The 25,288-nt window shown below is 47.1% G+C and overlaps 1 protein-coding gene and 1 long non-coding RNA gene across 2 annotated transcripts in view; one reads left to right on the top strand and one right to left on the bottom strand.

The window, feature by feature from the left end:
* GALNTL5 (polypeptide N-acetylgalactosaminyltransferase like 5) overlaps positions 1 to 14,742 on the bottom strand; it is a 110,851-nt gene extending 96,109 nt beyond the window's left edge. The window contains exon 1 of the mRNA XM_082398980.1: positions 1,100 to 14,742. The gene's annotated coding sequence lies outside the window, so the exon portion shown is untranslated. The remainder of the gene's footprint in view (positions 1 to 1,099) is intronic.
* Positions 14,743 to 14,985: 243 nt separating this feature from the next.
* LOC309632053 lies at positions 14,986 to 23,737 on the top strand. The gene is made up of 2 exons (XR_014246709.1): positions 14,986 to 17,918; positions 17,953 to 23,737. It is a non-coding gene; the product is annotated as an uncharacterized lncRNA (long non-coding RNA).
* The last annotated feature ends 1,551 nt before the right edge of the window (positions 23,738 to 25,288 follow it).

The raw sequence follows: 25,288 nt of genomic DNA, 5'->3' as shown, positions 1-25,288 counted from the left end.
GGCTGATATCCGAGGAAGTCCACCCTATTTGATAGACCATGAGCTCATTGCTTTGATTCTAAACCAGTGTTTTGTTTGACTCAGGTTATAAAACTTAGTACAAGACAAAGGAATTGGTAAGCATGGCAACACACGAATGTTTGGTGGAGAAGATGTTGTTTTTCATCTTCAGGTACCTCTTGGTTGAAGCAGCTAAAGGCTCTGTGTACTGAGACCTGGGCAAGGCTACACCAGGGACACAGAATAAGAATCCATAGTTCTTATCCTAGAGTGGCTCAGGTCTTCAACAGGGAAAAAGACATTGTTCAGGACACTGGTTCAAATCCCGTGAGTGGATTTGGCCAAATGAAGCTAGTTTCCCTGGATAAGTAATACCAAAATTGCTTCTGGTAGACGTTAATCATTGGCCTCTTGGTGAATGATCAGTTTTGTCTTCAATTACTCAAAAAACATAAAATTTTGGTTCTGGGATGCCCAAAACATCTGCCTGACAAAGATGCTCTAAAAATGAGAATTACATAAACTCTAGGGCCCTAGGTCAATTATTCAAAATATTAATTATTTAATTAGAAACAGTCTATTTGGAGCCTTTTGATGTTGGTAGCTTGGTTCACGTGCCAAATGATAAACTTTTAAGCAGCATTATTCACGATAGCTAAAACATGCAAGTAACCCAAGTGCCCATCGATGGATAAGGGGATAAGCAAAATGTGACATGTCCATCCAATGGAATATTATTCAGCCTTAAAAAGGAAGGACATTCTGACAGATGATACAACATGGCTGAGTCTTGAGGACATTAGGCTAAGTGAAATAAGCCAGTCACAAAGACAAATACTGTATGCTTTCACTTATAATATTTAGAGTAGTCAAAATCATAGAGAAAGTAGAATGCTTGCCAGGGGCTGGGGGAGGAGGAGGGGAATGGGAAATTAATTGTTGAGTTTTACAAGATGACAAGAGTTATAGAGATGGACGTGCTGATGGTGGTACCACACGATAATTGTATTTTATACCCCTGAACTGTACACTTAAAAGCGGCTAAGAGGAAAATTTTTATGTGCATTTTACCACAAATAAAATTGAGGAAAAAAAGTACCTTAAGGTGATTGATATCCTTTGACTCCTGCTAAGAAAACATCACCCTCATCCACTGTGTTCCTCATGTGCTTTTTAAAAAGTGGTTTCATTTCCACACCACACTTTCTGCTTCCTGTCGACTTCCTGTAACACTTGTTAACTTTCACTTCTGGTTTGCTTTGACTGCTCTATTTTGGATGTCATTTTCTTTTTAAGTAAACATTAACAACTCCAATCCATAGCCCCTATATTTTTGTCTTAGTAAAAACAAAAGCAAGAAAACACCCTAGCACTTTTTTCCTTTAATTCAAGTAGATGTCCAATATGAGATATGTCAGGCTCTGGTGATTTTCGGATTATTTTACTCCCTCTCTCACTTAAAAATAAAAGGGGGAAGTTTTATTAGAAAATGTGCAGAGCCCTGTGCCCCAAAGGACTGGGTCAAACCTATACGGTGCACACAGCTCCATAGGAACGCAGAAGCAACTCATCGCTCCTTTGGGGGCTGAACAGAGAAGAGCTGTAGAATACATTTCCTTTTTCCTCTGTTCTTCCACCCGACTCTTATTTCTGTTTTTCTGTTGGTTCCAGTCAGATACAGGCACCACCTTCTCGCACTGACATTCAGGTCAGCTGCTCCAGGAGGAGGGTGAGACAGAGATGGCTTTCTGCAATGACCTAAAATGATCACTGGTTCCTAGTAATTGAAAGGAAAACTAATACGTGATTTTAAAAATAAAGTTTTCGGGCTTCCCTGGTGGCGCAGTGGTTGAGAGTCTGCCTGCCAATGCAGGGGACACGGGTTCGAGCCCTGGTCTGGGAAGATCCCACATGCCGCGGAGCAGCTGGGCCCGTGAGCCACAATTACTGAGCCTGCGCGTCTGGAGCCTGTGCTCCGCAACAAGAGAGGCCGCGATAGTGAGAGGCCCGCGCACCGCGATGAAGAATGGCCCCCGCTTGACGCAACTAGAGAAAGCCCTCGCACAGAAACGAAGACCCAACACAGCCATAAATAAATAAAATTAAAAAAAAATAAATAAATAAAGTTTTCCAATACTCTCTTCTAACAGTGAAGTCTTAGGGATCTAGATGCCTTTCATTTTTGTTTTTCTCACTCCCTTCTTACTACCTGTTCATTTTATTGTTTTTCCCTATTTATTCCTTAATGTAAATAGACTCTTGTATGTATGATGACTTTCACATACGTATATGTGTATATATATATGGATATATATATATGTATAACTGAATCACTTTGCTGTACACCTGAAACATTATGAATCAACTATACTTCAGTTTAAAAAAAATCCCAGTTGGGAATCAAAACGCAGAAGAGGGCTACTTGGCATCTTGAACATCATTATTGAAATCTATAGCACAGGAAAAAGGAACCCTCCTACATTGTTGGTGGGAATGTAAACTGGTACAACCATTATGGAGAATAGTATAGAGGTTCCTTAAAAAACTAAAAACAGAGCTACCATATGATCCAGCAATCCCATTCCTGGGCATATATTCGGAAAACACAAAAACTCTAATTCGAAAAGATACATGCAACCCCAATGTTCACTGCAGCACTATTTACAATAGCCAAGACATGGAAGCAACCTAAATGTGTCTGTCGACAGATGAGTGGATAAAGAAGATGTGGCATATATATATATATACACACACACACACACACACACACACATATATATATATATATATATATATATACATACTGGAATATTACTCAGCAGTAAAAAAGAATGAAAAATGCCATTTGCAGCAACATGGTTGGACCTACAGATTATCATACTAAGTGAAGTAAGTCAGACAGAGAAAGACAAACATCATATGATATTGTTTACAGGTGGAATCTAAAAAAATGATACAAATGAACTTATTTACAAAACAGAAACAGACTCATAGACATAGAAAACAAACTTAACGGTTACCAAAGGGGAAAAGGAGGTGGAGGGATAAATTAGAAGTTTGGGATTAAAATACACACATTGCTATATATAAAATAGATAACCAACAAGGACCTACTGTATAGCACAGGTAACTATATTCAATATCTTGTAATAACCTATAATGGAAAATAATCTGAAAGGAATATATATATATATATATATATATATATATATATATATATATATATATATAAAACGAAATCACTTTGCTGTACACCTGAAACTAACACAACATTGTAAATCAACTATATTTCAATAAAAATTTTTTTTAAAGGTTAAAAAAAAAAAAGTAGTACAAACCTTTTGTGAACAATTTGGCAACATGCAGAAAAGTTGAAGTAAACCAAACACAATGATCCAGCAGTGCACCCAAGAGAGGTTCACACATATATAGGAGGCAAGTATAAGAACTTTTGGTACAGTACTGTTTGCTGTGAGGAAAACTCCAAACAATCTGAATACTTCAGAATAAGAGAATTGGTAAATATATGGTGGTATTCATACAAGCAATAGAATACAGAAGAGAATGAATGACTTGGAGCCACAAAGATAAACTTCAACAGCATAATATTGAAGGAGAAAAGCGGATTGCAAAAGAAAACAACCGGCATCATAATGTCCTCATAAAGCTAAAAAAAAGTAAAATAATAGTTTGTATTGTACTTTTTTAAGTTAATTTCATTTTTTTTATTGAGCTAATTGTGGATTTACAATGTTGTGTTAGTTTCAGGTATACGGCAAAGTGATTCAGTTATACATACATATATATCTATTCTTTTTCAGATTCTTTTCCCTTATAGGTTATTACAAAATATTGAGTATAGTCCCCTGTGCTATACACTAGGTCCTTGTTGGTTGTTTGTATTGTATTGATACACATATAATGCAGAGAAGTATAAAAATATGTATAGGAGTAATAAATACAAATTCAGAATAATGGTTACCTTATTCTGTGTGTATGTAGAGAGGGATGTACAGAGGGGTCCTCAACTGTATCTACCTTATTTCTTAAACGATCTAAAGTAAATATGGGGCAAAATGGTAAGATTTGATAAAGCTAGTGTGTGGGTGCATGGGTATTTTTATATTATTCTCTATACACTTTTTATAAGTTTGTAATATTTTGTAATAAAACCAGTGAAAGGTCCTATTCAACTCATAGGATTCACAGAAATCGATGCCTTATAATCCGTAAGATTCTTCGCCATATCTATTAAAAACAATTGCTGTGTTTTATTTCATTGATGGCCCACAAGAGGGAGACCTAGAACGATTCAGGGACCAGATGTATAAATGTATATAAAGACAACCGGTATCTTGGGGAGCATGGCCGGAACCCCGAGGAAACCAGGGACTGTCGAGGCTCTGTCTGGCCTCTGTCTAAGGCAGGACAGACACATTCAGAAATCTGCAGAGCAACCACTCATGGTAAAGAAGACACATTGCAGGATGCAGTCCTAAAGCGAACGGCGTTTTTAAAAAACACAGTTTAATGAGATGTTTGCAGAGTGAAGAACACGTGACAGCAAGAGGAAACTGGATTAACAGGCAAACATGGGGACCCACGGTGTCCTCTGGAGCCTGTGGCCAGGTGCTCGGAGTCTGCTCCCCTGGAACAGCACAGAAAACCAGAAACTCCTGCCGCTTACCCAGGGAACACGGGAGAGCTGCTCATCTACCTGTTTCTACCACGGCGGCTAGAAACAATACAGCTAGTGATAAGCATGGCTGTCCTATAGCTGTAATTTAAATTTACCATTATGAGGACCCCCTTAAAGATTTAAACTAGGCATGATGACTTGCAGTCTTTTCCATTAATATTTCTGCTACTTACTTTATTCATTTGTAATCAGGTGCCCAAGGGTTTTAGTAAACATTGCGGAGGATACATACATTAAGAATAGTCTCTTCATTGGGATCTTGGTAAACCATTACTTCTAGCCGTTACTATTTAGTGCCTCTTCACATCTGGGAGGGCAGGGACCCCCTAGTTACCTCAACAGCAATCTTATCTCCAGCAGCAAACGTTGTGCCTGCTACATCATTGGCACTCAAAAAATGTTTGTTACATTAATCTATAGCCAAGTGTCCGTCAATAGATGATGGATAAGCAAAATGCGGTCTATGCATAAATGGAATATTTTTCAGCCTCCGAAAGGAAGGTATTCCTGGTACCTGCTACAACATGGATGAACCTGAGGGCATGAAATAAGCAAGTCACAAAAAGACAAATACTGTGTAATTCCACTTCTATGAGATACTACAGTCATCAAACTCATAGAGACAGGAAGTAGAATGGAGGGTGTCAAGGCCTGGGGGGGAAGTGGAGCGGGAATGGGGAGTTAGTGTTTAATGGGGACAGTTTCAGTTTAGGGAGATGAAAAAGTTCTGGAGATGATGGTGGTGACGGGTGCACACCCTTGTGAATATACTGAAAGCTACTGAACTGCACACTTACAAATGGTTAAAATGGTAAATTTCATGTTATGTATATTTTACCACAACTTAAAAAAAAGGAAAGAAAATTAATGCAATAGAAGGGACATTGGAGAGGGTGAAATTCCCTCTGTTTAGGGTGGAAAGGCTCTGGATGGTTCTAAACTAGATCAGTGGGTCATCGTGGCCCGCATGGTGGGATCCGCAAAGCAGTGTGATTTGGGGTGTATGGCCTCCTCAGGGGGTCCTTCCGGAGGGAGGAGGAGACGGTCTGGAGCTCTCACCCCACCCCTCCCCCCAAACTCAGGAACCTGAGTCTGGCTCAGGGTGAAGCACACGGGTCCTGCTTCCCCCAAACACAGCCCCCAGGGGTCATTGTTCAGCTGAACCCCAAGAGGAGAGGAGACCAACAGAAACCAAGGGAGAGATGCGAGAAACCACCTCGTGAGTTGAAGTGTCACAGGTGAGCGGGGTCACAGAAACCGCCAAGCATCCCGAAGGGTAGAGAGGGAAGAACAGAAAGGCCTTTGTGCCGGAGCCGCGTACTGTAACTTTCTTCCCACCGCCCACACCTGCCCCGGCAAGGTTCCCAGGGGCACAGAAGCACTGGTCACACCTGAGGAAGAATGGGCAAAAGGGAGGAGACAAGAAAAAGAAACAAAGAACATCTATCTGCAGGAAGAGCGAAAACCTAGCACATCTTCATTTTCAGAGACAGAAGCTGGATTCTGCAACCCATGCTTCCGTGACTTGGATATCGCCCCTGAGCAAGGTCCTAGCTTCTAGGATGCAGAACAAAGCGCCTCCTCAAAGGGAAGTTTACCACAGGGAGAAACCACAATCCTCCAGAATTCTCAGAAGAAGGCTGCCACCTGCCCAATCCACTAGTAAAGGGTTTTTATTACACAATCATGTAATAACTATGACCCGAGAGCTGGCTTTTATCCCACGTGTCAGGCTGTTGCCCTGTGAGGTAAGAGAAAATAACGCGTACATATTGGTCTCTGCCCTGGGTTCCTGGCACAAAGCTCCTAAAACCCTTGGAATTCCCTGGGTGATAGCAGTGATTGGAAGTTGGGAATATTCAGCCCCTGCTCCCCTGAGAGCACCCTCCTGAGAGGGCAGACAGGCTGGAAATGGAGTTAATGACCCATCAAGCCTCTGGGATGAAGCCTCCATAAAAACCTCCGAAGTGTGGGGTCTGAAGAGCTTCCAGGCTGGTGAACACGTGGAGGTTCACGGAGGGCTCAGCAGCTCGGCATCTCTTCCCATAAACCTTGCCCTTTGCGTCTCTTCCATTTGGCTGTTCCTGAGCTGTATCCTTTCACCATAAACTGGTAACCTAGTAAGCAGAATGTTTCTCTGAGTTCCGTGAGCTGCTCTAGAAAGTTAATTGCACCCGAGGTGGAGGGGTCATAGGAATCGCTGATGGGCCAGAAACACAGGTGAGAACCTAGATTGTCGTCTCAGGTAGGGACGATTCTGTGGGACCGGGCCCTGAAGCTGTGGGATCTGACGCTCTCTCCGGGTGGCTAGTGCCAGAACTGAGCTAAACTGTAGGACACCCAGCTGGTGCGACAAGAGAACTGCTCGGTGGAAAAACCCCTACGCATCTGGGGTTGGAAGCACTGTGAGTGCGGTAGGACAGAGGAGACAGACTGAGGTTTTCTAAAACATGCCCAGAAAGAGAGGGGGACCTGTCCGGCTGCCTTTGGAAGTACGGGCTTCTTACTGGGGGGTCCAGGGTCTCCACCCGAGACGTACGCAACCAGAAACCAGGAAGAGCCACTGCCGTGACCGCCCCCCAGTCTTGACGCCTCCTTGGAGATTTAGGTCAAATGATACTTCTTGGTAATGCCTCCCCATCTTCCAGAGTTTGCTTGCCGGCCTCTGTTGCTGCCGGCGTGTTTTTTTGTAGTTGCTGCACCAGCAGCTACCTTCCCGGGCTTCTGTTTGCGTTTTCCTGTCGGTCCCCCCCGCGATGGACCACGGCTTCCCCGGGAAAGCTCTGGTGCTCCTTCACCTCAGGGACCATGGAGCTGAGAACCTGGCTCCTCAGTGAATTTTGCCGAATGAACGAATGAATGAATGAGAACCGAAGGAGGTAGATTCTTTGATCAGGAACCTGAGAAAAGATCATTTTGTTATAAGCATCACATTTGCACAATACTCCCGGTAGCCATGAAAACTGGAAATAGGAGAGGTGGTCCAGTTCTTCCTGTCTATCCGCATGTTTGTTCTTTAGGCAAAAGAAGTGCTTTGGGCCTTGAATTTCAGTGGGATTTGCTCCTTTGAGTCCTCTTGTGTGACACACGCTTCCCGAGCTCCCAGGCCAGTCTGAGGAAGGACGCTGCAGGATGTGAGGGTGATTACAACAAGCACAGCAACCAAATCTTTGGGTCCAAGCCTCGTCCAGAAGAATCCTAGGCACCTCAGTGTCCAAACGCCTCCCTGCATCTGATGGGCCCCGGGGGCACAAACATTCTCCCTTCAGCCCTTGCAGAGAGCTGTTCAGAGGTGCAGGCTCATGTGGGTGTGGCATCACCGTCTGCATTTCCCTGCACCGACCCCCTCGTGGTGCTGTAGCTCAGAAGTGCACAGCCTCCATTCAAGGGGCAGAAGCACCCAAGAGCCTCTAGCAAAGAATCAAATTATCTTTATTATAACAGCACTTTGAATAAACAGACATAAAGGGCTCTAAGTTTACAGAAGTTTGAACTCTTGTACTTTCTCCACTAGAGAAACAACTTTACAAACTAAACCTCAAAGCAATATAAAGCCACATTAATTTGACATGAGGGACGATGCTCTTTGGCTAAAACCAGACCTCTAATGTTTGTTTTAATAGCAAAAAAAAAAAAAAAAAGCAGCCTTAGGTATGGTTTAATGTTCAACCTGCTTTATTATTTCTGGCTCTAATACTAATGCGGAGGATGCTTTCTTTGTATCAGTATTTTGCACAAAATGTCATTATTAACTTAAAGCCTTTGAGAGCTGGTTCAGAATTGTCACACCTCGTATTTAACCAAATTCTGCCAGGCAGAATCTAAATGGGATGTTATTACAAACCGTAAAACTGTTGCTCACATAACAGTAGAGTTGGCATGAGGCTATATTGAATTGTACCTTCAAGAGGTATCTAATTTAATATTGTAGGAATCAGGAACAGGAACTAATCACTAAAACTGGTTATTGATGCCCGCAGAAAGAAAAAGAAAGACAGCTGCATTGTGGGCACAGGTTGTTGAAGGAAAGCGGTGAAGGCTGGAAATGCAGTATTCGTGTAAGTTCAGGAACGGTCTGACCATAACTCGAAGTTTCTTACTGTGGCGTTCATGTTGTCTGCAGGTTAAAGTATCCAAACTGAGAGGAAACCTCGTTCTGCTCCGAGACACAGCTCGTGACTGGGCTTCACTTGCTGCAAAGCTTTATTTACCCGTTAAGACCCCTGCTGCTCTTTCCTCAGGAGCCCTTCCCTCCACCATGTGCATCAAAGTTTCAGCGGATTCATCAGTCAAGAAAGTGACCCTTTTTGTATGAAAATGGCTTTCAACTGCAAATTATCACGGCAAGAGTTTTAGCATACCAATTATAAAATAATTTAAGATGCCGACAATATGATTTACCCCAAGTCCTGTGTGTTGGGGGACAATTTCAGGGGCAGGACACAGGCTTATAATCAAATCTTATCCAATCTCCCCCCGTGGAGAACAGCATCCCAATGCCCTCCTTGAGGTGTGCTATAGACTGTGTTACCGACAGTGGGGTCCGGCTGCTCGCCGCTCAAAAGCCAATGAAGAGACAAGGTTGGTGGTAAGGGAAGTTTGCTTTATTTTGGATGCTGGCACCCGGGGACGGGGAGGGCGGACGCCTGTCCAAAGGCCGACTCCCCCCCACTGACAACCAGGGGGCAAGAGCTTTTATAGGCAGAAGGAGGGGGCTACGTGCAGAAACAGCACAGGCAATTCTGACAGGCATCTTGCAATTGGTCCTGCGGTGGTCTGATCAGCGTCATCTTGATTGTTTTAAGTACAGTTAATCTTCAGTTCCAGGGTCAGTTTGTTCCCATTTCATTGAGGCCAGTTCTCGGAATTGTGGCAGCTTATGTCATGGTTACAGTCTGGTCATCATGTTAATTTCTTCCACCTGGTGGGGGTTTCAGTATCTACAAGACAGCTCACAGGACAGGGCTCAGAATATTATCTAGAGCCCTTGAGGAGGAGCTAAAGGTCCTTGACTTTGCTTACTGACTAAACTATTATTGTTTTGTCCTATTTGTTTTCCTTTGCTTCTGTATCTTCTCACTTCTCTGATTAAACTTGTTCCTTGGCTAAAACTTTTCCACAGACAAAAAGCAGGTGGACGACATGAGCAGGGGAGGACCACAGGGTCCTGCTCTGCTTCATTTGTGTCCCCCCCAAATTCATATGCTGAAACGGAGTCTGGCAGTATTAAATTAGACACTTTTTGGATGTAGATTCCAATATTGCCTGGTACTAACTTTATCCCCACTGTGATGATATTGAGGAGGGGGGGCTTTGGGAGGTGACTAGGTCATGAGGGTGGAGCCTCAGGCATGGGATTGGTGCCCTTGTAAAGAGACCCCAGAGAGGTCCCCCTCCCTCTCTGCCACGTGAGGACAACGCGAGAAGACAGCTGTCTGTGAGCCAGGAAGTGGGCTCTCACCAGACACCAAATCTGCCGGCACCTCCATCTGGGGCACCACAGCCTCCAGAGCTGCGAGAAGTAGACATCTGTCGTTTACAAGCCCCCCAGTGTGTATCTGCCCAGAGCAGTCGAAGGCAGTCTTTTCCTGTCCCTGCTCCTCGAGTGGCCCTGGCTGAGCTGGATCAGGTGCCCCCGTCACCACCTCCCTTGCCCAGACCTGCAGGACGTGGGAGAATTAACGTCCTGGTGGAGGGAGACATGTTTGTGAGGCACAGGGACAGGCTGAAGAGCGCAGAGCCTCCCAGCACAGGTGAGGCAACGTGCGCCTCCTCAGGGTCCCGTGCGGAAGGACTGCCCGTCCAACAAGAGAGGGTCACCTTCCCAGCAGCTCAGAGCCAACAAGAAGCACCCAGAACATTAGACTTATATGTCCCCTCCCACTGCCCCAGTTAACAGTATTTCAAGGATCTTTGCTGTGTACAAACCATCCAACTCTCAGAGGCTTGAAACAACAGCCGTTCAATTAGCTGGTGTGATTCTGCAGGTTGACTAGACTCGGCTGGGCGTCCACTTCCACGCGGCCTCCATCAAAGCAGCGGCCGGTGGGCCTTCTGGAGGGCGGGCGGAGCCAGGATTCTCGGTGGCTCTTCTCTAGGCCTCTCCACGTGGCTTCTTCACATGGGTTTGCTTATGGGCAGCAGACTTCTCCCACGATGGCCCAGAGCTCCTGGGAGCACAAAAGAGGAGGCCCAGGTCTTCTACGGCCCAGCGCTGGAACACACAGCGTCACTGCTACAAAGTCACAGGAGCAGCCCAGGTGTGGCGTGGGCAGGGCGACACGGGGCGTGGAAAACGGGGGGTGGGCGGAGACTGGAGCACGGAGAAGGGCAGTCCCTGGAGCTCACAGCTGGTGAGAGCTGGTATCCTTGCCAAGGTTCAAGATCCAAACTCAGGTCAGCCTAACTTCAAACCCACGTTCTCAACGACTGCCAGGCTGGTCGTAACCCAGGACCCAAGAAGAGAGGGGCGGAGGCTAAACCAGTGTCCAGAGAGCTCACGGCCATCCTGCACTAAGGCTCACAACCGATGCTGGGTCAACTTTTCAAACAGATTTTAGTTGTGCTCAGAGAAACAGGAAGGAGAGGGAGGCCCCCCGCCTGGGACAGATGGTGAAATGTAACAGATGAAAACACAGAGCTGCTGAAGTCTTATTTGGCTTCTGTTCTTTCAGGGACCATGGTCTTCAACTCATGAAGGGCAGAACACATGCCAGCCTGAAGGAGGCTGCATGACACATCAGACTTTGAGTCAGAAGACCTGGGGTTTGCCAAGCTCTGCCTGGACCAGCTGCTCTAACGGGACCAAACCACACCCACCCTCTGAGACTGTGACCTGGTCCCTAAGAAGAGATGAAGAGAAAAACAAGCACACAGGGTGTTCTGAAGGCTAAACGAGACGGTGTGAGGATGAACGGGATAACCTGGATCTAGCACAGAGCTAGGCTCTACCAGCGTTTACTGGATCTGCCTGAGGAGATCTTATCCCGTGACATGTTTTCATATTGCAAGCTTAATGATCAGATAAAACAAGGGAAAATTTGCTTCCAGCTTAAAATTAAGAGCTGGCAGGGCATCCGAAATTTTAAGCTGGGAGCAAATTCTCACTGGTGATATTAGGACAATTAATGGATTATGGGACCCTTGTTTCTGTTAACCATTCCCTTCTGTTAACGTGACTCCTTCAAGGCTGATCTCATTCTCATCTCAAATTGCATTTCACACTTTCAGAGGGATGTTCCATTTCTGCTGGCCCTTCCTCCAAGTGAGCCTGGGGGCTTCCTGGCCGCCCTGCCGGGTGGGCGGGCACAGGACACTAGCTTTCTCCCCCAGTTCTGTGAGGCTGCTTACAAATCTGCCTCGCCCTGTGCAGCTGTTCTCTGCTTGGTTTCTGGGCCTCTAGCCGGGCGGTCAGGATTTCCAAACGCCCTGAAGCCAGGAAGGCAGAACCGAATGTCAGGCTCCCTTCCCTACAGACCCCCTTTCTCTGGGTTCTCGGCCCCTCAAGTCCTGGCAGTTGGCTTTCTTTCCTTTGCCTTTTATTTCCTACCATTTCGGGGGAAATAAAATCAAGGAAGCCCTGTTTTTCTTGCACTCACCCAATTCCACTGGATTCCCGCCTGCTGCCCTGGCCTCCGGGTTCCTTCGGCCCTCAGCTCCTCCCCACACGGAGGCCACCCCGTCACACAGCCAAACACTCGACTTGTCACGACCAAACACTCTGCCGCTTCTGAAACGTCAATCTCAGACACACACCGAGCAGCTCCTTTTTTTTTTTTTGGCTCGCGTGATCTGGGATTTTAGTTCCCCCACCAGGGACTGAATCCGGGCCCTTGGCAGTGAACGCACCAAGTCCTAACTACTGGACCGCCAGGGAAGTCCCCTGGCCGCCACCTTCTATCACAGCCCACTCGCCTGTACTCCTGTGTCAACGACTGTCCCCCCAGATGAGCTCTCTAGTCTGCAGCCCTCCTCTCTCCCCTTCCTGGCACCCCCATCCTCCTACTTCCCTGCTTCGAGGGGCCTAGATTTCGCCATAACTGCTCCTTTGGGAACCCCCAACCCCCTTGCTCATTTCTCCTTTTGCTGAAGCCCAACTAGGATCAAACCCAGCCACCCCTCACCTACATCCGCTGCCTGACGTCACCGGAGGGACTGCTGAGCAAACTCCTTCCACGTCGATTGCCAGTGGGCGCCGGACCAGCCTGACTCCCACTGCTGGACGCTGCTGGTGTGTCCACTTCCCTCTCTCTAAGTCACACTTCACAGCTGTGCCTCCTAAAATCTGCCCCATCCTCCCCCCACTTCCCCACTCTCACCAAAATCGATAGATGAAATACAGGCCATCAGAGGGGAACTTGTCATCTTCCCAACACCAGTCCCACGAGGTCCCTGCACCTGCACCAGAAACATCCCAAAGGTCCCTCCTGGCACAATGATCGGCCCGTCCTGCTCCTCTCTGAAGCCACCCTCCCCACGTGTATGGGATGCTGGTTCCTCATGAGCTCGTGGACCCTCCTCCTGACAGCACCCCTTCCCTCCTGCATTGCCAACTCCCCCCTCAGGTGAACTCGGCTGCCCCCCATCTTCACGCAAACATCTGCACGCAAACATCTGCATGCAACTTCACACCTCCTTTCAGCCTCCCCTGACACCACCTCTGCACCTCACTTCCAAGTCTCAGAAAAAAGATGTCTCTACTTGCTGTTTTCTGGTTTGTTTGTTTTGTTTTGTTTTGTTTGGCCATGCTGTGCAGCTTTCGGGATGGGGATCTTAGTTCCCCAACCAGGGATTGAACTCGGGCCCATGGCAGTGAAAGCGCCGAGTCCTAACCAATGGACCGCCAGGGAATTCCCATCTTCTTGCTGTTTTTATTTGTTCTCCGTCCCCACGCTGCCTTCAACCCAATCTAATTGTGCTTCTGCCCTAATGTTTCACTGAAAAGAGTCTTTTTAAAGTTGCCCATTATTTCCATGTTTCCAAAGCCAAACGGTCAACCATCTCTGAGCAGCATGTGGCGGGGTTGATCTCTCCACTCTTTCCCTGGAGCAGAGCCTCCCCTGACTCGTGGGACAGCCCTGGCCGTGCTCTACCCCGCCCTCCTCACCATGCAGCCCCTTCTCCTCTCCGTCCTCGCAGCGTCAGGACCCAAAATTCTGTACCCATCAGGTTTCTCCTCTGTCTGCACCCTTTCCCTGGGTAACTGTCCTGGGTTGAAAAGCGTCCCCGCCAAAATTCACATCCTCCTGGAACCTGTGAATGTGGCCTTATTTGGAAATAGGGTCTTTGGAGATGTCCTCAAGTTCAGATGAGGTCACGCTGGAGGAGGGTGGCCCTAACCTAATGACTAGTGTCCCTATAAGGAGAGGGAGATTTGGACACAGACACAAGGGAGGACGCCCAGTGATGAGAGGGCAGGAGTTGGGAGTGATGCAGCTGCCGGCCAAGGAGCACCCATGATGCAAACAGCTGACCAGGAGCTAGAAGAGCCAGGAAGGACCCTCCCTTGCAGCCTTCAGAGGGAGCACGGCTGTGCTGACACCTTGATTTCAGATTTCTGGCTTCCAGAACTGTAAGTGAATACGTTTCTGTTGTTTTGAGCCGTGCAGTTTGTGGTACTTTGCTACGGCAGCCACAGGAAACCAGTTCAGCAGTCCTAGCCAGTCCCGTGACTCCAACCACCACCTCTGCCCGGCTGATTCTGAAACATCTAACTCCAGTCCAAACCTGGTATCAGAGTCCCACACAGGACTGTTACCCGACCATCTGCTTGGATGTCAAAAGGCACCTCAAACTTAACATGATTAAAAGAGAATTACCGAATACCCCTAAATCTGCTCCCCAAGAGTCCCCCTATTTCGTAAATGAAACCCATGCAATTTCTCAGCCCAAACTCAGTTTTCTCGTATCTTTAGCTCTACCATCTTTAATGCTAAAACCTTAATCCAGGCCACCATTATCCCTCAGGTGAACCATTATCACTCAAGTGAACCACCATTCCTCCCGGGGACCATCGTGATTCCCCTGAACCATCATCCCTCCCCTGGACCGTCATCCCTCCCCTGGACCGTCATCCCTCCCCTGGACCGTCATTCCTCCCCTGGACCATCATTCCTCCCCTGGACCATCATTCCTCCCCTGGACCGTCATCCCTCCCCTGGACCGTCATCCCTCCCCTGGACCGTCATCCCTCCCCTGGACCATCATTCCTCCCCTGGACCGTCATCCCTCCCCTGGACCGTCATCCCTCCCCTGGACCATCATTCCTCCCCTGGACCGTCATCCCTCCCCTGGACCATCATTCCTCCCCTGGACCACGTCCTGTGTCCCAGCTTCTGCTCTTACCCTGCACGTACAGGGCATCCCCATACAGCTGTGGGGGTGATCGTTCTGCAGAGAAAGTCAGATCTGGCCACTCTCAATACCCTTGCAGTAAAAGGCAAACCCTTAATGAAGGACCACAGGCCCCGTGCTGCCACCTCCTGCCCTCCCCACTACCATACTGGTCTTTTCTCTGTCTGCTGACTAGCCTAAGCTGGTTCCACCCTCGGGGCCCGGGGATTTGTCCCTGTTCTGCTTCCCCAGGTCACTGCTGGCTTCTTCCTCCTCACTGCTCAGGTGTCTTCAGCACTGCCTGACCACGGCAGCTGAAGCTGCCCCTTGGTGCCGCGTTGCTATGGGGTCTTCATAGCCCCTGGGCACGTCTGAAATGATCTTCTTTACTTGTTTACTTACTTCAGCCATTCTCCCTCTGCTGGAATGATGCTTCTTAAGGACAGAGAGTCAGCTTTGTTTCTGTGGCATCTCCACCCACTAGACCAGGGCCTGGGGTCTGTTGGATAGAAGGTTCTCCGCATTTATTTGTTCTCTGATGGATAAAGTCCATTATGAACAGATACTATGGAACCAGACTTATCTTTGAATATATAGTTCCATCTGAAGAAGGAAAAAAACTCTGCTTGTACAGTGCTTTCCGTGGACTTTGACCTCAAGAAGTGCTTCCTCTGAGAGCCTCCAAAACCAACAAGATAAAACCCAGGGCTGTACACAGTCAAGGGCATGCCTGCCACGTCTGGTGGCCAGCGCGTGCAGCCCACACCTTGCCCACAGCACCAGGGGCGGGTGTAGAATCTCTCAACAAGGGGGCTCCTCCTCCATGAATTAAACTCTCTCTCCTGGGTCACTACCTAGAATTTACAGGGTTCTCAATGTGTACATAGTACTCTGCTCTATTTTATTGAGGGCAGGAGGTCTACAGCAAACATACACACTTAGATACAAATGTTGAATCAAGAAACCTTGGATTTATTCCCAGGTTGGCTTCTGACTTTTGTGATTTTTTTTATAAAGGTCACTTGATTTCTCAATGCACCTAGAGTAAAGCTTGCCCTTGCTTTACTCTACCGGGAGGTTGCAAAACCTAATGAGGCTGTTCCTGAAATGTCTTAGATATTTACAATCACAGGATGTACTTTTAGTCTCCCCTATAGTATCACCAAAGATGTCAGTATCACTAAAACCACTTTATACAAGAGGAAACTATGGCAACCGTAATATGGTCTCAGGCTGGAGTGGCCGTGGGCACCCCATCAGCAGGTAGGTAGTGCAGGGCTTTCTTTTGTACTGATCAAGAAGGCTGGTGGCAGTAAATAGGACCTCAGGAGTCCCTTACTCTGGCCATGCATCTTCAGCTGTCCACACCCAAATTTGGGGATATAATCTTGATGCACCCCTCTTCCTGAACAAGTCCTGCTTGTTTATTTTTCTGTACGAGTCTCCCTTTGTCGCTTCCTTTTCATTCTACATGGCTATTCTCTTCTCTTTGCTGCACTCCTGGACATCTGAGGTCTCTGAAACAGGATATACGGAAGTAATAGGTCCCCTGCCTGCAACCTATTGCTTTTATATATCTTGCCTGTTACCACCAAATTAATATTCCCAAAATACTGTTTGGTGTGCTCCTCCCCTGCTCTAAAATTTTCTATGGCCCCCCATCACTTAAAGAATAAACTCCAAACTCTCTACGGATGACCATAATCTGGACATGAGATTGCCTTTCCTACTTTATCCTATTTCTCCATCTTGGACAGCTTTCTACCTTTACGCACCTGCTCTGCCTATGTTTACCTCTCTCCTCTCTTCTCAAAGGCCCTCCTCAACTCCACCCAGATGGTATTGGTCCAACTTGTACTTCAAGATCCAGCCAATAACAACCACTTCTCGCCTCTCAAGCACCTGCAACTCCTCTGAGAGTCAAGCAGGCACCACCTCCTGTTATGAGTGTGTGTGTTTCCCCCCCAGAAAGATTATAGCTCTTTAAAAGGAGACATGGCGCATTATACAGTATTTCATCAATTCTCAGGCACATCTCTTTTGGCATTTTAACAACTGTGAAATCAGGATACATCTGACAGTCGATATGTGTCATAGTTTAACTGCCAGGGCATTTCTTTCTTGACAGTAAATAAAACAATGGTCTGCCATACAACCCATTGTGTCTTGGGTTCAATGCTTCTTTTGATTCCCTGCAGCTCCTAGCATGGGTCTTGCACACAGAAGGTGATTTTTACAAGTCTTACTGGTTGCTTGATGAGCGGATGTACCTTCAGGTGACCAGCGCAGGCACAGGTTCTGGATACATGAGAGCCACACTGGCCTCTACAAAGCGCCAGTGCTTCAAACCAGAGACACAAATGACAGGCAAAGGGAGCAGGGATTTGGGGCTGTGGCTCAGCCTCGCATCTACATCACAGTTCTCAGACCAGGCACCTGCCACGGAGGGAGTCACAGAAGGATGGGGACACCCCAGTGGGTCGTGTCAACCAGGTAGGACAACAGACTGGATGCAGCTGAGATGCTGCCCGAGGAGTCCCCCTGGGAGACAGGCCAAAGTCACCCAGATTCACATCGGTCCAGGAAGGCCGGAGTGTGTTAGCGAGACACAGCACGTGGCTGCTGAATGCTGAGCTCCACGCTTCAGGGTTGGTTAACAAAGCCCCAGTCTGGCCAGTCTAATACACAAGAGGCCATTAAGTGGATTGCTATTGTCATGAAAGGGGACTCAGGGATCGAAGGTTTAGGAGAGAAACAGGCCTAAGGAGGAAACATCCTCTGCTGGGGGATGTGTGTTGGACCATCATCTGTACGGAGGGAGGATACTCCGTGCCCCACCAGGTATCCCTGAGCTACCTGACGGAGTGCACCTGTCCTACTTAATGAGGTTTTTTGTTTTTGTTTTTGTTTTTTTTAATGAGGTCTTTAGTAGGTGCTGCCAGTGGTAAAAGTTACTTGAGCAATTCTTTGAACAGTAACAGCTATTATTCATAGTACTTTATAATTGACAGATATTTTCACATCCACTGTTTTCTTTTGAATTTTAAAAGAACACTTTACGGTAAGATTTTGTTATCTCCATTTTACAGATTAAGAAACTGAGGCTCAGAGATGGAGCAGAGGAGAAAGGCAGTATGGTTTACGAAGCCCTCCCAGTTCTGGGCACATTGGGAACCTCACTTCATTTTCACAGCAAGCGATTTTGATGCTTCTTATCTTCACGGTTTAGAGGAGGAGGTCCATAGGCCTGGCTTGCATGAAGGAAACAGGCCCTGCACCCTGGTATCCAGACTCCTTCAGATTCCTTGCTTTTTCCCATTAACATACTAGGCTCCATACATTGTTCTGGGGACACAGAGGCACAAAAAAGGGCTGAGACATGCTCTCCGGCTGGTAGGCATGGTCTTCAGACCCTGGGCTCTCTGTGGCTTCCTGGCTACGTTTGGGTCCAGAGTCACCCTGACCACCAGCACGCACCACACGGCCCCTCCCTTTCTGGGACCTTGCTGCCTCCCTGGCCCTGCTGCTCAGGGAAATACCCTTTCCAACCTGGAGGGAAGCCCTATGTGCTCTCTACTTTTGGCCAAGACATCATGTCCACATCCCAACTGTCTTTAGCTTTCTCTTCCCATTCTGTCCCATTCCAACCCCTGAAGCAAAAAGTAAAAAGACAGATTACCTCCCTAAGTGGGAGAAAGGAAAGGGGGAAGGAGAAGGTTGTGGGTTAATGGTGTCCCCCCGCAAAGACATGTCCAAGTCCTAACCCCCTAGCTCAGAACGTGGCCTTATTTGGATATAGGGTCATTGCAGATGTAATTAGCTAAGATGAGGTCACCCTGGAACAGGGCCGGCTCCTGATCCAATGTGACTGGTGTCCTTATAAGAAGATGGCCACGTAAAGATGCAGACACACAGTGAGAAAGCCACGTGAAGGTGGAGGATTGGGGTGACGCACCTACAAGCCAAGGGATGCCAGAGAGTGCTGGCAAAGCCCCAGACGCTGGGAAGAGGCCCGGAAGGATTCCCTGACGGGCTTCAGAGGGAGCAGAGCCCTGCTGACGTGTTGATTTTGCACTTCTAGGCTTCACAACCATGAGACAATAAATGTCTGTTGTTTTAAGCCATCCAGTTTGTGGCAGCCTCAGAACACAAATTCAGAGAGGTATAGAGGTTAATGCCTCCAAATACTGCCCCCGCCCCCCAAATCATGAATAAAAAACCAGAAACTACTAGAGTCACGAGCCGTTGATTAGAGGGGCACTTGATCTGGACTCTGAAGAAGAGGTAAAAGGTGAATAAAAGAAGAGTAACACATCAGGGAGGGAATGGAGAGGGCTTTTGGGGCCAGAAGTGGGGCTGAGCTTCCAGGAGCAGAGGTGATGAGGCTGGACGGGCAGGGCAGAGCCTCAAATGCTGGAGGTCTCTAGATGGGTTGCTTTAAGTGTTGGGAAACCAAGTTAGGTTTTAAAGCTGGGAACTGCTATAGTAAAAGCAGTTTTTAAACAAAATGCAGTGGAAAGAAATAAGGGCTCTGAAGTTAGAACCAGGTTCAAATGCTGGCCTCCCCACTCACCAGCTGTGGGACTTTAAGGAAATTGGTTAACCACTCTGGGAATTAGGTTTTCTCGGGCTATAGGAAGGAGATTGCAGGAAAATTCCTGGGAGAGACATGTGTTTCAATATAGTTTTGGATCTTCCCAAATCCCCAAGTAACAACAGGCGGAGCAACTGGATACAAAGAAACAAAACCCTATGCATGACATTTACCAGACAATTAGGTGCCAGGGTGTCTCCATAAACTCCAAAATACAAGCAGCTGCCACAAACCACTAGAGCCACAAGGCCTGCACCGTATTAGCATCTGCGTGGGAGGATGCAGAGACGTCTAACAGAGCAACAGGTAGAAGCCGGCAGACCAATCTGCAGACAGTGGCTGAAACTGGGAGAGATTCAGCCCATTTTAATAGAGAATGTGAGGGTCCTGCAGTAAAACCTCAAAGGGCTGGATCAGTCCAACTCTGTGAACTCTTGAGACCGGCCCACCAGGGCTCCTTTCCCAGATAGGGTCCCACAGTGAGGAGAAACAGCTTGGAGTAAAATCAAGATAGAGCAGCACAGTGATAACAGAAGTGAAGAAAAGAGAACGTCTGGATAATGGAGAGCCAAGCCAATGCATGTCCTCAGCAGGCTGCTCCATGAAAACAACAGAAGGATCTCTGTTACGTTAAAAAAAAAAAAAGAAGAGAGGCTATTAGCACTAAGCCTTCTCATAAAAATTCAGGAAAACTAACTTCATATAAAAATTAACAGCAGAAAAATATCAAGGTCAAACCTTCTCATACAAAGATACTATTTAGAAAAAGAAGAGAAGGAGTAGAATAACATCCATACAAACAGCGCACAGGAAAAGACATGCTCGTGGAACAGGGCAACACTGCAGCGTTCGTTTTCTATTGGTGCAGAGCCACTCGCCACACGATGAGCAGCTTAGAACATATTGGTTATTTTGCATTTTCCATGGGCCAGGAGCCCAAGCACAGGTCAGCCAGTCCTCTGCTCAGGATCTCCTGAGGCTGGAATCAAGGTGTTGGCTGGGGCTGTGGTCTTAAACCTGAGGCTCAGGGTCCTTCTCCAAGCTCACTGGCTGTTGGGAGGATTCAATTCCTTGTGGTTGTAAAACTAAGATCTTTGGCTCCTAGAGGCCCGCCTGCTGTTCCCAGCTACACGGCTCTCTCCAAAACATGGAAGTTTGCTTTCTCAAGCCCAATAGGAGAGTGTCTCTGCCGCTTTGAATTTCTCTGACCTTTAGATTCTCATTTAAATAGTCTCTTGATTAGGTCAGGCCCACCCAGTATACTCTCTCTTGATTAACTTAAAGCCACCTGATTAGGAATCTTAATTACATCTGAAAAACACTCTCAGCTTTGCCATGGAACGCAACCTAATCACGGGGATTATATCCCTTCCTAGTCCCAGGTCCTGCCACACTCAAGGGAAGGGGATTATACATGACATGCACACCATGTGGCTGGGCTCTTGGGGGCTAGCGTTAAAGGTAATTCTAAAAAAGCTAAAAGATGATAAGAAAATGATACAAGATGAAAAACAACATAAATCAAAACTGGAAAATCTCAGAAATGAGTTGACAGAAATAAAAAAGAACTAGAAATAGAAGAAAAAAAATCTTAGAAATGAAGACTGAACTTGAAGAAACACAAGAATCAATAAAGGTAACAGACAATGAAAAAAATAAAAACAGAAGGGAAAGGAGGGGAAATTTAAAAATCTAAAAAGGATAAAGAAAAAGGATAAAGATTCGAGACTGTGACAGTATTGAAGACAGACAAAGAAGATCCATCACATGACTAACAGGAGTCCCTGAAGAAGAAAAACAGAGCAAGGGATCAGAACAAATACTAAAAACTATAATTCAAGAAAATGCTTCTAAAGAAAGGTTTAAAATTATGTATTGAAAGAGAACACAATGTACCTGGGAATACTGACCCATAAAGATCAACACCAAAGCATATTCTAGTAAAATTACAGACTTCCAGGAAAAAGAAGAAATATACCTGGAGTATCTAGACAAAAAAGACAAAGTGACTTATCAAGAATACTGAGTTATATGGCTTTTCAGCAGCTATGCTTTCTACAATGAGAGTAACATATTTGAGAAGGAGAATAAGCCTCCCTAACAAACAGCACCTGCATCACCTGGCTGACGTGACCATCAGATAATATAACACACAGTGCCTCCTACCACATGGAACAAATTCACTGTCAATGCACATTATAAAATGTTATTTACAAAAAACAGTCTGGTGGGCTATATGTAGCGTGGGCTTCTCTCTGCCCTGCTTCCCGTATTCTGTTTCTCAGGAGTGGGAGAAAATGTCGAGAGCAGGCCAGGTCTTGATTTCCCAGCAGGTAGGGGCAGCCGTGGGGGAGCACTGAACGGGACCACCCACCATTCCTCAAGAACAATTTAAACCTTACGACAGTTCGTAATCCTGCTGAGAACAAATATTTCCCCCACTGGCCTGTTTCAACCCCTGGAACACCACAAAATAAGCCTGTTCCCTTCTCCATCCTGTAGGTGCCCAGGGAAAAGGTAGGTCTCAGATTTTCTCTATTCACCATCTTGCCTTTCCCAGCGGAGGTGAAGCAACAACCAGACTTTCCAAAATGTGGAACAGGACCACACTGATGCTGGGCGGGGTCACTAGGCAGCAGAAGCCATGCCTGGTACAGCCTGCCTCCTCCTCCTTCCCCGCCTCCTTCCCCCTCCTCCACACCTCTTCCTTTCATCCTGCTACAGACTAGTACTAATAATCATAACTAACATTTTTGGGTGCTTACCAGATACTGTTGCAAGTGCTTTACATCAATGAACTCATTCATTCCCCACCACAGCCCTATGAGGTAGGCACTATTACTATCTCTGCTTTATGAATAAGATACCAGGAAACTTGCTCACGGTCATATGAGTAGTTCAATGGCCGAGCTAAGATTCAAGCCCAGGCTCTGGGAGTTTGGCTTCAAAGCCTGTGCGTTTCATTACCATCTTCTGCTGCCTCCAGTCCTGGTACAATCAAGATTTAGGGTCAGAAACCTAAATAACTAGGAAAAAGGAATGCTTCCTGAGGTCCAGCCCAGCTAACAGAAATCCTCTGCAGGGGATTAGAGAACCAGGTCAAGGCCACCATTGCAGAGCGTCATTTCCTTTCTTTTTGGGTGTAAGTACCTCGTGGGAACTCCTGGGGAGGGGTTGGCCAAGGTCTGGAGCAGAGTTTGCTGTTCCCAGTTCCCCAACCCTGAGGCCCCCATTGTATCTACTGCAGATCGCCCTTTGGGCGTGGAGCCATCTGTCACATGCCGTCCTTTCTCCACGAGGTTACAGGGCCTCCATTCCTTCAAACATTTCTCCCGGGGAGAGGGGAGTGGTACAGCCCATGCCTCCGGGGCCTGAAGTCCCCCAGCCCAGCCCTGAGCTCCCCGCGCCGTGAAGGACGACCCTGCGAGCTCAGACTCGGCTCCTGCACCAGCCCCACCTCGGGCGCAGAACCACTGGTCTGCCCGTTGTCTTATGACCCCAGGGCCCCGGGGACCCGACGACGAGCGCTACAGGGGCTCCCGCCTCCCCTCCTTCAGGGGATGATCCTGGGAGGCGTTCTCCGTGCTCTCTAGAGGTTCCAGCAGAACGAGGTGCCCTCAGCAGTGACCTTGATGACACACCCTCGCGTTGGTTTTTCTTCCATTTCTGTGTTCCCTTCCTGTGCTCAGTCCGGCTTCTACAGAGTACCTCCCAAATAAATGACTCAGATGCAGGTTCTTTGTCTCAAGCTCCGCTTTGGAAGGAAGCCAAACTGGGACAACTAGTGCCCTGATGGGCCTTCACCCCCGACCCCCCTCAGAATGTGCCTACAGACTTCAGTCTTACAGCTCCCACCACCACAGGAGAAGATTCCTTAAAATAAATCTCTTTGTGTACATATCAATCGGTCTGGAGAACCCTGATTTTTATGACCCGAAGTTCACCTTACTGTATTAATTTGGAGGAATGCATAAAGGGATCTGTAAGTGTGATCAGTCCTGGGTCTCACCCTAACTCGGATGACTTTCTAAATATTACTGGGAATGAGTTGGTCAATTCTCAATACATTGAACTAGAAATTTTCTGCATCAGAGGTTAGACTTCTTTTTTTTTTTAATAAACTGATTGATTGATTTTTGGCTGCGTTGGGTTTTCGTTGCTGCACACGGGCTTTCTCTAGTTGTGGCGAGAGGGGGCTACTCTTTGTTGCGGTGCGCGGGCTTCTCACTGCGACGGCTTCTCTTGTTGTGGAGCATGGGCTCTAGGAGCACGGGCTTCAGTAGTTGTGGCACGCGGGCTCAGTAGTTGTGGCTTGCGGGCTCTAGAGCACAGGCTCAGTAGTTGTGGCGCACGGGCTTAGCTGCTCCACGGCATGTGGGATCTTCCCAGACCAGGGCTCGAACCCATGTCCCCTGCATTGGCAGGCGGATTCTTAACCACTGCACCACCAGGGAAGTCCCAGAGGTTAGGTATTGACGTAGATTTGCTGTCGTCAGGCCTCACAACCAGGTGGCTCTTACTGGCTAAATTTGAGACAGGAAGCTAAATTGAGGCAGGTGGAGATTTCCAGGAGCCCAATCCTTACACACAGTCTCCAGGTTGGGAAACGGGGCCATCACTGCCCATGTGATGAACCTGCAGGAGCTTGGAGAAGGCTCAGCTTTAAAAAACCTCACCTACCCACATGGCTAATGCCGAACTCCAGCATTAGAATTCTTTAAAGGTCTGCTTCCTGTTCCCGCTTTTACTCATCATGTTAGTGACGCAATATAGTTTTTTCACTGAGCCCACTGGCTGAACAGGGGGTAGCCGACATCCAGTCTTCCATCCTTGGCTGAACAGCCTGGAGCTCTTCCTTCAGCCTTCAGTCCCTGGGACACGGTTGTCAGGAGGCAGTTCAGGACAGAAGAGCAAAGAGCCAGGGACTGCTCTGTTGACAGTGACCATAAGGCCACCGAAAACTGGGAGGTGGGAGGCCAGAAGTGGAAAAATGAGGCACTGTGGGCTGTTTACTTAGCTTTTATTTTTACCATAATTATATGCAAATATAACTTCGAGGGTCAAATCGGTTAAAAAGTCATTGGACAAAGACATTAAAAAAAAAATGCTCCCAACCTTCTCTAGAGAGCAACTACTTCAAATTGTTTTTTAACTGATTCTTAGGTATTTGCCTCCATAACACATATCTCTGTAGGCTTTTCAAAGTTAAGATGCCCCACTTTTATAACTGATCCAATTCCCAAGGTTGGATATTCAATGACCGTTGAAAGAGAGAAGGACCTGGTGCCACAGTTTTTAAAGCGCTAAACATGGAGACCAGTGAGCTCATAGTAGCAAAGCCCTCAACAATTATCTAAATGATGGCGGTTCATTACTCAAAGCTTTCACAGCAGGTTTCCCTGGAGCAGACCTGAAATGTTCAAGGCAATTTACGGGAAATGTGCATTTAAAATTCTTTCTGAAAATGTTGCTTTTCTGCAGATTTATAATATCACTTGCGGTAGTATTTGTAGTATCTGGCCTGGGAATACCCCTGGGAGACAGTCTTCGAAATACTGCGGCAAAGCAAACAGGATAGCCTGGAGCACAGGGGGCAGAGACCCTCCCTGCAAAGTGTTCTGTATCCTTTAACACAGACTCTCCACATTGCAGGTTCAGGTTCA

Source organism: Balaenoptera borealis (assembly GCF_965194805.1).
Source record: "Balaenoptera borealis genome assembly, chromosome: 7".
Classification (NCBI taxonomy): Eukaryota; Metazoa; Chordata; class Mammalia; order Artiodactyla; family Balaenopteridae; genus Balaenoptera; species Balaenoptera borealis.
This window is presented reverse-complemented; position numbering and strand designations above follow the sequence as displayed.